Source organism: Mytilus edulis, chromosome 10 (assembly GCF_963676685.1).
Source record: "Mytilus edulis chromosome 10, xbMytEdul2.2, whole genome shotgun sequence".
Classification (NCBI taxonomy): domain Eukaryota; kingdom Metazoa; phylum Mollusca; class Bivalvia; order Mytilida; family Mytilidae; genus Mytilus; species Mytilus edulis.
In genome coordinates, this window is record NC_092353.1 from 75,635,667 (window position 1) to 75,654,483 (window position 18,817).

The 18,817-nt window shown below is 32.6% G+C and overlaps 1 protein-coding gene across 1 annotated transcript in view; it reads left to right on the forward strand.

The window, feature by feature from the left end:
• Window positions 1-17,275, forward strand: part of LOC139491907 (putative inhibitor of apoptosis) — a 396,259-nt gene extending 378,984 nt beyond the window's left edge. The window contains exon 9 of the transcript XR_011656664.1: window positions 17,203-17,275. The gene's annotated coding sequence lies outside the window, so the exon portion shown is untranslated. The remainder of the gene's footprint in view (window positions 1-17,202) is intronic.
• Window positions 17,276-18,817: the final 1,542 nt, after the last annotated feature.

Below are 18,817 nucleotides of genomic sequence, written 5' to 3' on the forward strand. Positions count from 1 at the left end.
CATGACACAACATAGAAAACTAAAGAATAAACAACACGAACCCCACCAAAAACTAGGGGTGATCTCAGGTGCTCCGGAAGGGTAAGCAGATCCTGCTCCACATGCGGCACCCGTCGTGTTGCTTATGTGATTACAAATCCGGTAAATAGTCTAATTCGGTAGGTCAAATTCATGAAAGGGAAGGGGATTGTAGTTACGACGTGAGGAACATATCCGATATCATTTGTGAAATGGTTATTCCATAACGGTCAACCAACTCGTGATGGCGTCCGTAAAATTTACGAAGGGATGATTTCAACTTCACCATTTGGAACTCTTGATTTAATAGCTTCCTTGTGAGCAGTAACCCTCTATCAAGAAAATCATGATAGGAAATGCAAGCACGGGAATATCGTATCATTTGAGAGATATATACCCCGTATGCAGGTGCTGCTGGAATGTTGCTACTTAGAAATGGAAAGTTCACAATTGGAAAGCTGAAATCATCTCTTTTGTCGTAAAGTTTTGTCTTCAACCGACCCTCATTGTCAATTTCTAGATGTAAGTCAAGATATGAAGCTGACTTAACTGTATCTGTAGTATCCTTTATCTCCAATTCGATGGAATAGATGCGTTCCACATAGTCACCAAATTTTGAATTGTTTAGTGAAAGAACGTCATCTATATAGCGGAAAGTAGAGTTAAAGGATATTGCTAACTTCTTATCTTTCTTCCTAAGAAGTTCCTGCATGAAGTCAGCCTCATAATAATAAAGAAACAAGTCAGCAAGTAGAGGGGCACAGTTTGTTCCCATTGGTATGCCGACAGTCTGTTGAAAAACACGTCCTCCGAACGTAACAAATATGTTGTCAATCAAGAAATCAAGCATCTTGATAATATCGGTTTCAGAGAATTTTTTGTTTGAATCAGAGTGATTCTTTACAAAGTAGGATTTATCCCTCCCTAAGACAAGATACTTGTATCTACGTTGGCCATTCTTTTTTATGAAGCAAAGTAATACCAGCTCTTTTAATTTGTCTTTAAGTTTGGAATGTGGAATACTTGTGTAAAGAGTAGAGAAGTCAAATGTTTTAATACTGTTACAAGATGAAAGAGAGTTAGATTGTATGTACTCTAAAAGATCTTTGGAATTTTTAAGTATCCACATCTGATTCACGCCACCTCTAGAATAGGCAGTTTCACAATAACTTTGAAGCCCGTCTTTGATTGCTGATAAAATGGATGTTAATAATTTAGAAAGAGGTTTTGTGGAGCACTTGGAAGACCCAGCAATATACCGCTGTTTGTAAGGACACTTATGTAGTTTAGGTATCCAATACAGTGATGGAAGATCCAGTTCTTCATCTTTGGTTGAAATACCAAAGGAACAAAGAACAGACCTATGATTATCCAGGATTTCCTCTTTGGTAAGTGTTGTGAGGGTATATGTTGAGTTTACATAGTTACAAATAGTCTGTAAGAAAATCAAATAACCCAACAAGAACACCATTCCTTTGAAACATAAGGCAGCCATCAATTATATTTTTGATCACGTCTAAGTTAAACTTATCGTAGCGCATTGTCAACCATTTTGAAATGTCATTAGGAACGAGGCGGAGCCATTACTGAAAAGAATACTTCTTTAGAACACCTGATATCAACAACACTTTTCATTTGAATTTATGCTTAGAGATATTTAGTTTGGACTGTTGGTTTCTAGTTAGAATAGAATCATTCGGTTTATATACATTTTAAGGAAATAACGCCTTTCAGTTTTGCCTTACTTTTCATCATAAGCAGTCAAATGTGAACTGTTTAAGAGAATAAAATACTATCCGGCGAAGACAGATAATTCAAAATCGTCGTATGCTAGCATTGTCCGAGGTTAGACGTAGTTGCAACCTTCGTTATGTTGACATATAAGGATCTGTGAACGTCCTCTTTATCAAACTCTGCAAGTTTTTCTTTTAAACGCTGATTTGCAGTCTACATAATTTCTTGAAAAAAAATAAATAGACAGTTAACACTTCCTGTAATGCATCAGTAAATACAAGGACCACCTTTAAAACTTAAGTACATCTAAACCAAACAACATCATTAATAATAATTCTGTGTTTATCGTATATTTGGTTAAAAAAATGAGGCAAGTACAATGAGTTAAACTAGAACATCAATGAAATGTATTTCGTTTCTTTAGGTAGCTTTTTAGGTTTTTTTAAACATAATTTCACACCGATCCCACAATGAAACACAGTACGAAAAACCATAAAATGAAAGTATCCTTCTACCAATTGACGTTCATCTATTAGATTTGTCTTTATTGATGGCACATTTGGTTTATCAAATAATTGTAAAAACTTGTTAAAGGTGCAAGGCTTAGAATTAGGAAACACATATGCGAACTTGGATACACAAAACTCATTACTAACACTCAATCAAAAGTGATGAATGCAAAATCAATCACAAAATTGAAGAGATTCCATCAATAGTAATTAACATGAAATAGGTTCAGTTTTGTAGTGAATACCGGGGAGTAGACAGACATATATGGTGTTCATGTTCATATACCTCGTATATGTTAAGTATAGCACTATATATAGCTATGTAAACGGTTTTGAATTTCATCTCATCAAAAACGTTTTTTGTTTGACATGCCACCGTCTTATTTGTGTACCATCATATTGAGAACAACAAAAGTTCCAATGATATAATACAAAGCACGAGTTATTCACAATATATCATGTGTATAAATGTCCCAAATAAAAAAAATGTCACTTATGGCAAAATGCGTGCTATACCTTTTATCTTTGCAAACTGTAAATTATTTACATTGAACCGACTTAAAGAAATTCATTGAATTAAAAGCGCATAATTCAATTTATTTTACATTTTATTTATTCTCTTCATCGTTTGAAACAACAAACGTAAATAATAAGTTAATAAAAAAAAAAGCGAACCTTTGTCAGACTTCCCACTAAAATTTGCTGTTGAAGCTTGGTATTTGTTGATCTAAGGAACCATTCTACGTCTTCAAAACACTTTCTAGTTGTATCAAAACGTTCAATTGAACTGTCTCTTCTGAAATGTGCTGACTTTATTTTCACATTCTCTGTATCAAACGCACATTCGTGTTTAAGATAACATGACCCTTTACACTTGATTCGTTCTCCTTCAGAACTTCTAGATATAAAATCAATTGATTATCTAAATTATATAGACATTCAAAACAAAGAAATCAGTAGTTCCATTGTAATCATAATACTATTTCCTCTTTTTCCGCCATCTATATTTTCAATATTAAAAATGAAAAAAAAAACTATAACAAAAATACCGATCTCTAAGGTAACTAAAACAAACGTTAGCCATTTTAGAGAAGACAGTTAAAGTCTTGAATATCTTTAGCATTATCCACATAGTATCATTATGGCCCTTACTGGACAGTTATATTTAAAATTGCAAATGCATGAACTATCTATTAACCATCAGATACGATATTTTTAAAGATATTCACCCAATTAATCGCTTGCTACACGTACAATGTTCATAACCTTCTAAAGATTAACAGAAAGAGTCCATCACTTATTAAAAAAGGTTTAGTTGTCTACTCAATGGTCGGTTTGTTCTCATATGGACACATTCCCCATTTCCTTTCTCAATTTTAGGTTTTCAAATATTATGACTTCTGACTGAAGCGACATTTATTGTCGAAATGCTCAAATGATGCAGTAAAATTGGTACCGTTAATTTTATTCAATTAGATTAAAGATTGGACTAACAGCGACTGAATATTCTTATTTTTCGTATCGGCTACGTTCGAATTGTCGTAACCTCAAACCTGTTCTTTTCTGCCACGATTTTGACATTACCGAATAAGACTTATCACTGGTTGTGTACGCTACAATCTTAGCAAAACTCATACCCATAATCAATAATTTTATCATACATACAAGGACTAAATTTTTGTACGATAGACGCGTGTTTCAACTACAAAAGACTCACAAGTGACGCTATGGTTCCCTCTTTAATGAATTACATAGTTGTATTGAAAAAGAATGCAAAACTAGATATACCTTTCAACTCTTTCAAAACTATTTTCATAACCCCATGCATCTGTATTTCTGGATTCAAATTGTGTTATATAGTGTTGGGGACAGCAACTTGTTTTCGCATATTTAGTATGAACAGGATCTGTGTTCATTTTCACATATTTCTTCGGTTTCTGAAAAATCAATAATTCATACCATTAATAAAGGCATAAGAAGTGAACTTCTGTTTAATTTGAAAGTCATAAATCGATTGAGAGAAAAAAATCCTGGTTACAAACTAAAACCGAGTGAAACACATCAACTATAAGAGGAAAATTTCCAAACAACAGAAACACTGAAGATCCACCAAAAAAAAAAAGACAATTGAACACACATAGAAACGAACTATAAGATAACATCTGCCATTTCCTGACTTGGTACAGAACATTGTAAGAAAAATGGTGGATTGAACCTGGTTTTGAGGCTGGCCAAACCTCGCGCATTTATGACAATGCTTATTATAACACTTAAAAGACAACATTATACACATATCATGCTTAATAAAATGAAATCGGAATTAAATTTGTTAAAAAAATGAAAATCTCCAAAATAAAAAAAAAACCAACAATGACAACGATGTGCAAACAAAACAAATAGAAACAATTGGTACAAACTTAAAATTTAGTAGTACAGCATTCAACATTAAAACCCACAATCAAATGTTAATATAATAGTAACTATACAAGACTATATGATGCGTATACAGTTTTAAAAGACACTGATCTTTTAATCTCATCAATCAAGAAATAAATCTAGAAACACATATAAAACCTACGAGAATTGCAAGAATTAGTGAGACCTGGTCCATCGACAGTGAAAGAATCTACGACTATGCAGTCATCAATCGCCCTTCGAACGAAGTAAGATATAATAATCAGGAAAAGTACACAATCGTTAGATTTACAGACATGAGGTCTATTATGGTAACTAAAGGTCTATGACTCATACTATATTAAAGAATGTTCTCCTAAGTTCGGTGGTTCTTTCCAGGAAGTCTTATCGCCAATAAAAAGTAACCAATATGATATAGCCAAAAATGTTGGACGTGGTATCAAACACAATCAATCTATTTATCAATCAGTCAATGAACAGTATGCTACAGAGATGACATAGTACATTGTATATTGCTTTTTGTTGTTGTTGTATACTTCGAATGGTAAAATCGTCCTGAATATGCATTAAATATTAGCCACTGGACGTTAAGCAATCAACAATCAAACAAGCAATCGAAGGGCAAAGAATGAAATAGACGACTTCTATCAGAAGTTTTCATACAAATCTGAAAATTATGGATATAACAGAATAAAGGTGACATGCAATTTATGAAAGGACTTAATTTAGCAAAACACATTCCATCAAATGCTTTTAAAGAATATTAAAAGCTAATAAAACATGACGGAGCTTGTAGTAAAACCCCAATTGTTAAACACTCATGAGTGTCTCTCCGACTTCAGTGACCGTTATCTATATTCGAATGTTTTGACCAATTTAATCTTCAACAGTAAAGGAACTTCATTGAATGAATATTTTATTGAACATTCAATAGTGACAGAGTGACAGCGGTCTCGCTCAATTTTGAGGTCATGCTTATCCCTTGGCTTTACTTACCTGGATTTGTCACTTTGAACCACCGAACGAAATGTGTACATCGATTTACTACTGTCCCCTAATTCAGCATATTTCACATCACACAAAATTATATCTCATTGAAATAGAGATCACACACAATTATATCTCATTGAAATAAAAATCACACACAATTATATCTCATTGAAATAAAACTTGCGAATCATTATGAATGTACATTAGTACATGTATATGAAGTTCAGAACGGTCCTTATCACCAGTTGAAGAAACTTGTACAAACAAATGTATAAATATGTTAGGTTCGCGATGAATACATGTGTGCGCAACTGTTTTAAAAGGAAAAAAATATTACAGCATTTGATTTCGCACGTCCAGTGAAATATTCGGTATCGTATTAAAAAATTTATATCAGAAATATATCTTTGCAGCGAAGACAAAACATGGTTGGCTATAACTTTGATAATAGACCTAAATAGCCAACGACTAGGGACTCTGTTGGATTTTTTAAAGTAAAATAAATACACAAAAAGCATGTACGATTTGAAATATATAGATGGTAGAAATGTAATAGGACCAAAGTTTTCATTTATATTTTTGACCTTTGACCCCAAGCATCTGCATGGTATTCATGAATATATATACATTTTGTCTGCCAACATTTTCAATTTACCATTGAAAATACTTAAAGACTTAGTAATATAAATACCACAACACACGTCATACACAGAATAAGCAGAAAGATTAAAAATATTAATTATCTTTAATAGCGTATGATCATTGTCCATACAAATCTTAGTTCGCACAGCTATTTATATGGGAAATTGGAACTAGTTAGCACAAAACATTGAAAATTGAGTTTTTATATTTGTTTATATTTTTTTTATTTACATGTACTACTTGACCAAATGACTTAAACGCATACCAGTTTCTTCTTTTAGAAGTGCATCAAGTATTTAGTAAGGCTACCATTGGTCGGTTTGTGGGTCAAGGGGAAGGAGGGGAAAGAAGGAAGGGGAAGAACCGCATTTCTCCACCCTTTCTACCATTTTTAAAAAAAAGATAACATTCAATCTATCTTTCCATATGAAACCTCTGCTAAACCATGATGACTTCAAGATTTCAGGTAGTAACAATACATTAAAGAACAAAAATTATAACTTGAAGCTAGGCTATGTGTCTTTCTTTTCGACGACTTTGAGATAAAATTTGCAGTAAATATGATTACCAAATTTTGTGCATAATTAATATGATGCGTGTCTGAATATGCTTTTGTGATTTTTATTTCAAATTATTTTTTTTGCAACGTCGCTGTCATATTCTGTTATACAAATCCTTTCACTCTTGAGTCAAGATGAAAATATCAATAGATTCAAAAGGTATTTTAGGAATTGATCTGGTAAAAGTAGAGGAATTTCAACAGCCACCAGCTATAAGGTATAGGGACAGTGCATGTGTATAAGGAATAGAGACATAATTTTTCTCCCTTGCATCAGCAAACAGACCACAAATGGACCCACACAAGAGTTGTTGCAATAGTTCTTAACGTGCAGAAAGCGTGAAACTCTTTCTTCCCGAGACCCCTGACTCGTCCCTATTGTGACCGGACATACATGGCTGCGTATTCATACATCCTGCACAGCCACTTATACATTTATTTCAAAATATGGACTAAAAATATGACCAATCTCATTATATGTTATGAATTACAATCTATTTAATATGGCTATGATAAGATTATATTATGTTGGTATCTTCTCCTGAAAACGGTAGAGCTTAATTTCCCTGAATATCTTACAGACTATTTCCAAAGAGTCTTCATCATTAACAAAATAAAAAGTATGATAGTAGCTTCGAAGGTATACTTTGATTGTCTAACCACAACATTATGACATTTCTTAAAAAGATATTTCACCTAATTATTGGTCATAGCAGCTACTCGGGTAAATTGTTACAGGTATGGACATGTACCACAACAATAAAGCATAATAGCATACTTTACCGAAACTAATAAAATGAAAACAGGAAAATGCCGAAGAGACAATCTGACCAAATAGCAGAAAAAAGACGTAAAATGTACACTATTATCGTTGATACAAATCAGAATTAAGAAACTGAATGGGTCCATCAATGCCCATGCTTTGTCAATCTTTAAAGACCCAAATGTTGCAAAACACCTATCCGACCTCCATGACAAATATGTTGTTGTCCCCGCAGATAAAGCCCTAAATAACATCGTTTTTGTGTGTAAAAGTCACTACATCAACTGCTTGATAAACGAATTAGGTATTGACAATTCACTTGGAAACTCAACATATACCCTCACGACACTTACCAAAGAGGAAATCCTGGATAATCATAGGTCTGTTCTATGTTCCTTTGGAATTTCAACCAAAGATGAAGAACTGGATCTTCCATCACTGTATTGGATACCTAAACTACATAAGTGTCCTTACAAACAACGGTATATTGCTGGGTCTTCCCAGTGCTCCACGAAACCTCTTTCTAAATTATTAACATCTGTTTTATCAGCAATCAAAGACGGGCTTCAAAGTTATTGTGAAACTGCCTATTCTAGAGGTGGCGTGAATCAGATGTGGATACTTAAAAATTCAAAAGATCTTTTAGAGTACATACAATCTAACTCTCTTTCATCTTGTAACAGTATTAAAACATTTGACTTTTCTACCCTGTACACAAGTATTCCACATTCCAAACTAAAAGACAAATTAAAAGATTTGATATTACTTTGCTTCATAAAAAAGAATGGCCAACGTAGATACAAGTATCTTGTCTTAGGGAGGGATAAATCCTACTTTGTAAAGAATCACTCTGATTCAAACAAAAAATTCTCTGAAACTGATATTATCAAGATGCTTGATTTCTTGATTGACAACATATTTGTTACGTTCGGAGTACCTGTTTTTTTCAACAGACTGTCGGCATTCCAATGGGAACAAACTGTGCCCCTCTACTCGTCGACTTGTTTCTTTATTATTATGAAGCTGACTTCATGCAGGAACTTCTTAGGAAGAAAGATAAGAAGTTAGCAATATCCTTTAACTCTACTTTCCGCTATATAGATGATGTTCTTTCACTAAACAATTCAAAATTTGGTGACTATGTGGAACGCATCTATCCAATCGAACTAGAGATAAAGGATACTACAGATACAGTTAAGTCGGCTTCATATCTTGACTTACATCTAGAAATTGACAATGAGGGTCGGTTGAAAACAAAACTTTACGACAAAAGAGATGATTTCAGCTTTCCAATTGTGAACTTTCCATTTCTAAGTAGCAACATTCCAGCAGCACCTGCATACGGGGTATATATCTCCCAATTGATACGATATTCCCGTGCTTGCATTTCCTATCATGATTTTCTTGATAGAGGTTTGCTGCTCACAATGAAGCTATTAAACCAAGAATTCCAAACGGTGAAGTTGAAATCATCCCTTCGTAAATTTTACGGACGCCATCACGAGTTGGTTGACCGTTATGGAATAACCGTTTCACAAATGATATCGGATATGTTCCTTACGTCGTAACTACAATCCCCTTCCCTTTCATGAATATGACCTACCGAATTAGACTATTTACCGGATTTGTAATCACATAAGCAACACGACGGGTGCCACATGTAGAGCAGTATCTGCTTACCCTTCCGGAGCACCTGAGATCACCCCTAGTTTTTGGTGGGGTTCGTGTTGTTTATTCTTTAGTTTTCTATGTTGTGTCGTATGTACTATTGTTTTTCTGTTTGTCTCTTTTATTTTTAGCCATGGCGTTGTCAGTTTGTTTTAGATTTATGAGTTTGACTGTCCCTTTGGTATCTTTCGTCCCTCTTTTACTTGTTATTTGAACTGGACTCCACACTGAACTCCGAAAGCAAAGCTTTTTTTAGTTTTTCAGATGCATATCAATTAATTTTATTATAACGATATGTCTTTCAATTTTGAATATCCTTTTAAAATATTTTGACGCGGATATTGTTTTAAAACTGTTACCAAAAATGTAGTATATATTTGTAAATTTGTTTGTGAAAAATTCAATGTTAAGTATTAATTTCTTCAGATTTGTTACCTACAAGTGAGATAAACTCGTTGAATAAAATAATTCAATGCATGAAAATTTTGTTCTTGAATAAATCTATCTGGTGGTGGATGAAAACGCCAACTATCACACAAGGGAGTCTAAACAACTAAGAAATTGCTTCATCATCTGTAGATTGATTCTTTTTTATATGAATCGATGTGTGGTATTGATTTAACTTGGTTCAAAATTCAGTGGCAAGTATTTCATATATGCGCAGGTACTGAGATAGAAAATCAAATTATTCATTCACTTATGGTCTTAAAAAATAAACGATTGCGGGATGAATAACAAGAAGACTTCAAACGTATTAGTGTGAACTTGCTGTCAGTAACTGCAAGTACTCTCAGATCTTTACCTACTAGTGTCTTTTTATTGTTGGGATGTACCCGGCCACGCCCACTCTGTTTGTTTTCTGTTATGGTAATTACAGTTTCTAGTTTTGGACATGTTCAATTTTTCTTTGTGAAGTTTACGCAAACCAAAGTTAAGCTAGCGAATATTGTTATCACAAAGGTCGTCTTTAAGCGACAGAAATTGAAACTACCTTTTAAGGAGACAGAGAAGTGTCTTCAACAATCGATAATAATAAACGCCAGTTGACAAAAGAGAGACAAAGGTTAAATGTAGGAAGTAAAAAACACTAGAAAACTTCAACATTACATACCAAAATTTTAAACAACCACTTACACTCATTACGATGAAAGTAAAGAAAAGGGATAACATAGTCCCAAAAAGTCTGTCAGAAAATCAAATAACCTAACAAGAACACCATTCCTTTGAAACATCAGGCAGCCATCAATTATATTTGATCACGTTTATGTCAAACTTGTCGTAGCGCAATTGTTAACCAATCTTAAAATGTCATAAGAAACTAGGCGGAGTTACTTCTGAAAATGAATACTTCTTCAGAACAACTGATATCAACAACAGTTTTCATTTGAATGTATGCTTAGAGAAATTTAGTTTGAACTGTTGGTCACAACAAGAGTAGTCAGACATATACGGTGTGCATGTACGTATACCTCGTATATATTAAGTATAGCACTATATATGTTTTACCTTTTCATTGACATATAATGTTCTTCGAACGTCCTCTTTATCAAACTCTGCAAGTTTTTCTTGTACAAGCTGATTTGCAGTCTACATAATATCATGAAAAAACAAATAGACAGTTAACACTTCATTTAATGCATCAGTTAATACAAGGACCACCTTTAAAACTTAAGTACACCTTAGTCAAACAACATCATTAATAATAATTCTGCGTGTTTCGTAAATTTGGTTAGTTAGAAAAAAATGAGGCAATTACAATGAGTGAAACTAGAACATCAATGAAAATGTATTCCGTATATTTTGGTAACTTTTTAGTTTTTTTTATATAATTTTACACCGATCCCACAATGCAACAAAATACAAAAAACCATAAAATTAAAGTGTTATTGACGTTCATGTATTAGATTTGCTATTATTGATAGCACATTCGGTTGGGAAATAATTGTAAAAAAATGGAAAAAAACACGTTGAATAATTTATTGCGTCCGAAGCGGTTTTCTGGACTTACCTTCATCAGGAACGCTCAAAGCCAAACATTTAAAATGTGCAAGGCTTAGAATTAGGAAACACATATGCGAACTTGGATACACAAAACTCATTACTAACACTCAATAAAAAGTGATAAAGGCAAAATCAATCACAAAATTGAAGAGATTCCAACAATAGTGATTAACATGAAACAGGTTAAGATTTGTAGTGAATACCGGGGAGTAGACAGACATATATGGTGTTGATGTACATATACCTCGTATATATTAAATATAGCACTATATATAGCTATGTAAACGGTTTCGAATTACATCTCATGACAAAACTATTTTTGTTTGATATGTCACCGTCTTATTTGTGTACCATCATATTCAGTACAACAAGAAGTTCCAATGATATGACACAAAGCACGAATTATTCACAATATATCATGTGTATTAATGTCCCAATTAAAAAAAAAAATGTCACTCATGGAAAATGCGTGCTATACGTTTTATCTCTGCAAACTGTAAATTATTTACATTCAACTGACGTAAAGAAATTCATTGAATTAAAGGCGAATAATTCAATTTATTTTACATTTTACTTATTCTCTTCATCGTTTGAAACAACGAACGTAAATAATAAGTTAATATAAAAAAACAGCGAACCTTTGTCAGACTTTCCACTACAACCATTTTTTTATGTAACATGGGATCTCTTGATCTAATGAGCCATTCTACGTCTTCAAGATACTTTCTAATTGTATCAACACTTTCAATTAAACTGTCTCTTCTGAAATGTGCTGTCTTTATTTTCGCATTCTCTGTATCAAACGTACATACGTGTTTTAGATAACATGACCCTTTACACTTGATTCTTTCTCCATCAGAACTTCTAGATATAAAATTAATTGATTCTTTAAATGATATAGACATTCAAAACAAAGAAATCAGTAGTTCCATTGTAACCATAATATTATATCTCCTTTTCCGTTGTCTTTTTTTTCAATATTAAAATAATAATAAAAAAATTTATAACAAAAATACACATATCCAAGGTAACTAAAAATACACAAATCAAACGTTTTCCATTTAAGAGAAGACGCGCCGTCAGTATAAGTCTTGAATATCTTTAGCATTATCCACATAATATCATTATGGCCTTTACTGGACAGTTATATTTTAAAATACAAATGCATGAACTATCTATTAAGCATCATAATACGATGTTTTTAAAAATATTCACCCAATTATTCGCTTGCTACACGTAAAATGTTCATAACCCTTCTAAAGATTAACAGAAAGAGTCCATCACTAAGCGAAAAAGTTTATGTTTTCCAGTATTATGACTTCGGACTGAAGAGACATTTAATGTCGAAATGCTCATTTGATGCAGGTGATTGGTACCGTTTATTTTATTCAGTAAGATTAAAGATTGTCTTACAAGCGATTTGATATTCTCCTTTTCCATATTGGCTACGTTCCCATTGTCGTTACCTGAAACCTGTTCTTTTTTTGCAACCGAATAAGACTTATTACTATTTTTTTACGCTACATGTCCCAACAATCTTAACGAAAATTTTACCCATAATCAATATTCTCATCATACATACCAGGATTAAATTTGTACGTCAGACACCCGTTTCAAATAAAAAAGACCGACCAATGACGATACTGTTCCCCTTTAATGAACTACATAGTAGCTTTGAAAAAGAATGCAAAACTAGACATACCTTTCAACTCTTCCAAAATTATTTTCATAACCCCATGCATCTGTATTTCTGGATTTAAATTGTGTTGTACAGTGTTGGGGACAGCAACTTGTTTTCGCATATTTAGTATGAACATGATTTGTGTCCATTTTCATATATTTCTCCTGTTTCTGAAAAATTAATAATTCGTACCATTAAACCATTATATACATATCGCTTAATAAACTTAAAAAGACATTTATTAAAAAGAATTAAACTCACAAAAATACTAATCTCCGAGGAAAATTCAAAACGGAAAGTCCCTAATCAAAAGGCAAAATCAAAGGCTCCAACACATCAAATGAATAGATAACGATTGTCTTATTCCTGACTAAATACAGAAATTTTCTATTGTAGAAAAATGGTGGATTAAACCTGGTTTTATAGCTAGATACACCTTTCACTTTTATGACAATCGCCTAAAATTCCATCACATTGAGAACGTTGTGTAAACAATACAAATAGACACAAGTTGTAAAAATGTCAAAACTGAGCAGTCAACATTGTCTCTTAATAATAATAGATTCAGTGATCACTTACATTTAATATATCCAAGTGAACTTGAAATTGAAGAAACTACCGACACAAATAAATCTGCTTCATATTTAGACCTTTTTCTAGAAATGACAACTGATGGTAGGTTGAATACCAAAATTTATGACAAACGCGATGATTTTAATTTTCCTATAGTCAACTTTCCATTTCTGTGTAGCAACATCCCAGAGGCACCAGCATATGGAGAATATGTGTCTCAATTGATACGTTACTCTAGAGCTAGCTCAAAGTACATTGATTTTGTTGAACGAGGAATACTGATTTCTACAAAGTTGCTTAGACAGTGCTATGAACCAATCAAATAAAGGTCATCACTCAAGAAATTTTACGGTCGCCATCATAAGCTGATTGGTCATTATGACAAAAGTGTGTCAGAAATCATATTTGATATTCTTCCTCAGTCATAAGAACCTTCCATCATTACCGAACTGAACAAAGAAATAACACGACGGGTGCCGTAGGAGTGGAGTTCGTGTTGTTTCTTAATTATTATTTATAACTGTTGATTTAAATGTCCATTGGTTTTGTGAGTCTTTGTTAACTCCTTGGTTTTGATTGTTATTGTCTTGTATTATAATCCTAATTCTAACACATTATGTAGAAACCACGATCAATTGTTATCATAATTTCATTTTACTTATAAATTTAAGACAACAATTGTTCACCGATGTTTTAATCTCATCAATCCATTAACCAGAAATAAATCAATACAACCATATAAAAGCTAAGGTATTGCAAGAATAATAATAGAGGTGAGATCTGGTCCATCGACAGTGAAAGAATCTACGACTATGCAGTCATCAATCGCCCTTCGAACGAAATAAGATATAACAATCAGGAAAAGTACACAATCATTAGATTTACAGACATGAGGTCTATTATGGTAACTAAAGGTATATGACTCATATTATATTAAAGAATGTTCTCCTGAGTTCGGTGGTTCTTTCCAGGAAGTCTTATCGCCAATAAAAAGTAACCAATATGATATAGCCAAAAATGCTGGACGTGGTATCAAACACAATCAATCTATTTATCAATCAGTCAATGAACAGTATGCTACAGAGATGACATAGTACATTGTATATTGCTTTTTTTGTTGTTGTTTACTTCGAAGAGTAAAATCGTCCTAAAAAAGTAAAATAACAACAATACTGAACTCAGAGGAGAATCCGTTCGGAAAGTCCATAATCACATGGCAAAATCAAATGACAAAAACAATATGCATCAAATATTTGCCACGGGACGTTAAGCAATAAAAAATCAATCAAGCAAACGAAGGGCAAAGCATGAAATGAACGGCTTCTACCAGAAGTTTTCATACAAGTCTGAAAATTATTGATATTACAACATAATGGTGACAGACAATTTATGAAAGGACTTGATTTAGCAAAACACATGCTACCAAAGGCTTTTAGAGAATATCTAAATCTAATAAAACGTGATGGAGTTTGTAGTTGTTGTACAAAAACCAATTTAAAACATTATAGTGACCGTTATCTATATTCGAATGTTTTGACCAATCTTATCTTCAACAGTAAGGGATCTTCATTGAATTAATATTTTATGTAACACTTAAAGCAATAGTGACAAAGTTCAACTATCATGTTCAATCTAACTTGTGCATATCTTATCGAACTAGATAAAATGCTGTAGATGATTACCTCTGTCAACACGACCGGTCTCGCTCCATCTTGAGGTCATGCTTATCCCTTGGCTTTATTTTCTTACCTGGGTTTGTCACTTTTAACCACCTAACGAAATGTGTACATCGATTTACTACTGTCCCCTTATTCAGCATATTTCACATCACACACAAATATATCTCATTGAAATAAAAATCATACAGAATTATATCTCATTGAAATAAAAATTGCTAATCATTATGTACGTACATTAATTCGAGTATATGAAGTTCAGAACGGTCCTTACCACCAGTTGAAAAAAACTTGTACAAACAAATGTATAAATATGCCAGGTTAGCCCTGAATACATATGTGAACAACTGTTTTAAACGGAAAAAAATATTACAGCATGTGATTTCAAACGTACAAAGAAATATTCGATATCGTTATCAATTATTTTTTTTAATTTGTTTATTACAAGGGGTACAATCAAAATCACGTGATGGATATACACACACCGGAAGTTACAGTCGAACTCGCCGCTTGAAAGGTTAGTAGTTGCATTTTCTTGTTTATATCAATTAAATTTTGATTAATAAGTTGGCACACCGAATGTCGGATAGTATGTAGTTTTAAAATACACAATTGTTTTTGCTAGAAAGCGTGCAGTTATTGCAAACACTTCGACGGTGAAATTTTGGAACTGTGTCGAAGTGTTCGCATTAACTGCACGCTTTCCAGCAAGGATAATTGTGTATTTCAAAACTAGATAGTATCCTACATTCGGTCCACTACCTTATTTATTAAATTTTATTGATATAAACAAGTAAATACGACTACTTACCTTTCAAGCGGTCTGCTCGACTGTTACTTCCGGTGTGTGTATATCCATCACGTGATTTTGATTGTACCCCTTGTATTAGTCATGTCGGAAAAACCACTTTCCTCTACGGCAGTCTGTTCAAACATGTTGTACAAAGACAAAACCTGGTTGGCTGATAACTTTGATATAGACCTAAATAACCAACGACGTATCGTGAACTGAAATAAATCGAATGAGCTGTGCAATATTCAATAAATTCGCCACTGTTTCAAATCCACTTTTTAAATATAATTATACAAAGTTTTATTTTAGCCAAAGAAAAACTTCATACATGGAAAGGTTCGGTATATATATGATTATAAGTAATATGATTTAAACGTTTCCTAACAATTTCGATTGGCAATAATCATGTTTTCGGACTTTTATCAAATTTCAAATTATTTATCAAATTATTACAAGAGAACAGAAACCGAAATAAAAGGAAGAAAGTTTTAAGATGATTTGTTAAGTGTTTGTAAAGTTCTTTTTTCTAAATTAACTGTACTAACCTGGCTCTGTTGAAACTCTTTTATTTGAGTAATGCATTCGTCTAATTTTTGGTTTAATTTTGATTCATTCGGATCAATCCACTCAACACTGTGTATTTCCTTTACAAATGGTGAATAACTCCAAAAAGTCCAGGAAAAATCGTGAAAGCGATGAAAAAAACTTTTTCCTTTACTCATGGGGTTGTCTTCATTTTCATTTTTTTGTTGATGCGGGGGTTGGGCAATATTTATAAACATATCGGTAGGCACGTAGTGAACTCTGTGATCCTTTCTACCAATCCTATACAAAACCATATTAAAAAAATGCGTTCTAATAAAAAATAACGGACATAATAATTTCAGTGTGCGCCGATGGTAGCTATTCTAGTAACAAATCTATATATACATATAACTAAAAGTTTGAGCTTAAAAAATTCACAATATGAATTATTAAAAGCAAGTTAACAACACAATTTATGTCAACGGGTCAATAAACGAATAAGCTATTTTGCTGTACTATTTATGGTAAATTAAGTTAACATGTCAACACTTTTCAGGCAAACAATAAGGGGACAATTGACTATTTTAACGCTACCTATATGAAAAGCTGAGCTCCATGAAGTATTTGAAAAGCTTATAACAATTTCTAAAGACAGGTGCTACATGTTAAGGAGACTCGCGGGTATAAGATTTTCAGAAAAAAATTAAACATTTATTTTTCATTACAAATTTTATTAATTACCTTAAGTAGTTGTTACTTTATCATATGCTACAAAAACCATTCCAAAAAATCAATCCGTGTTGACCCCAGAAATATCTTTTTTAACTCATCGGTGACCTATATTTTTTATTGTTGTTTTCGAATAAGCTGTACATGAACTAAATAATTGTAAAATTTAAGCGATTTCTGTAATTTAGTTCTTTTTTTATTTCGATATTACCGCTTTTTCTCCTATTAGTTCAACAGCAAAAAAGGAAATTAACAAAAATGTATGCTTCTTTCGAAGCCAGATTGTGAGCGTAAATGAACGGTGACCCCATTTTTTTATTTCATTTTTCTATTAAGTATAAGATAAAGTTCATTTATAGAAAAAATATAGCAAAATCCTATATTAAATAAAAAATTTGATTTAGACCCGCGAGCCCCCTTAAATACAATCCGCTTACCCGTCCGATCGCTCAAGGGGTTTGTTTTGTTCAGTCTTCAGTTTTCTATCTTGTGTTTTCTGTATTGTTGTTTGTATTTTCGTAGTTTTCGCTTTTGCCTAGACATTGTCAGTATGTTTTCGATTCATGAGTTTTCACTTTTGTCGCTTTTTGTTATAATAGTTATCAAAGGTACCAGGAGTATAATTTTATACGCCAGACGCGCGTTTCGTCTACATAAGACTCATCAGTGACGCTCATATCAAAACATTTATAAAGCCAAACAAGTACATACAGAGTTGAAGATTCTAACTTTTTACATTAAAAAAAACCCGAAATTAAACCATTCATAGATGCCAGTATAATAAGATTGATTTTCTGATGGAACAGTTACTCGTGCAAAATAACTAATTCAAAATAGCTAAGGCCACACCAATTTAATTTAATTTCTTGTTCTACGGATTTTTGGACTCCAAAATTTGGGGCGAGCGAGCGATTTGAAAATTTTAATAAAAAAATATTTAATTTGCAAAATTTTGAGGCGAAGCTTGAAAAGTAAAGGCGAGCGATTATAATTTTGTTTTTGTAAACATAAAATAGTAGGTTTTGACAATATTAAAACTTGATTTATCACTTGTACTTTGACATTTCTTTAAGTTCTAAAGTATTTTTTCCCTGTTCACCAAGAAATAATTAAATCTGGTCTATGTATGTGTGACTGACAATAAGACAATTCTCCATCCAAGTCATAATCAGTTTGGGGGCAACCCCTTAATGTTATAAATATCCCTTTTACATGTTTTATGAGGGATCAATATAAGTTATAATGTATTTGTTTGTACAAAAGGGCTTATATTTTCTCAAAGAACTATAAATCTATCTGGTATTAAATGGTCAAAACATGTCCAAACCATGTTAAATTAACATATTTAACAGTTTAATATTATTCAAAATAAGTGGACCCCTCTTTTAGAAAAAGTTGTTTAAAATATGATGTAACTCTCCTCTTTTTGAGTATAAAATTCTAAGTTTTCAAAGGTTTTGTATAGAAGAACTATACAAATCCTTGGTATTTCTATTTTCTTTTCTACATCAGTAAAATTACCCCTGGTCTGAGGGAGGGTT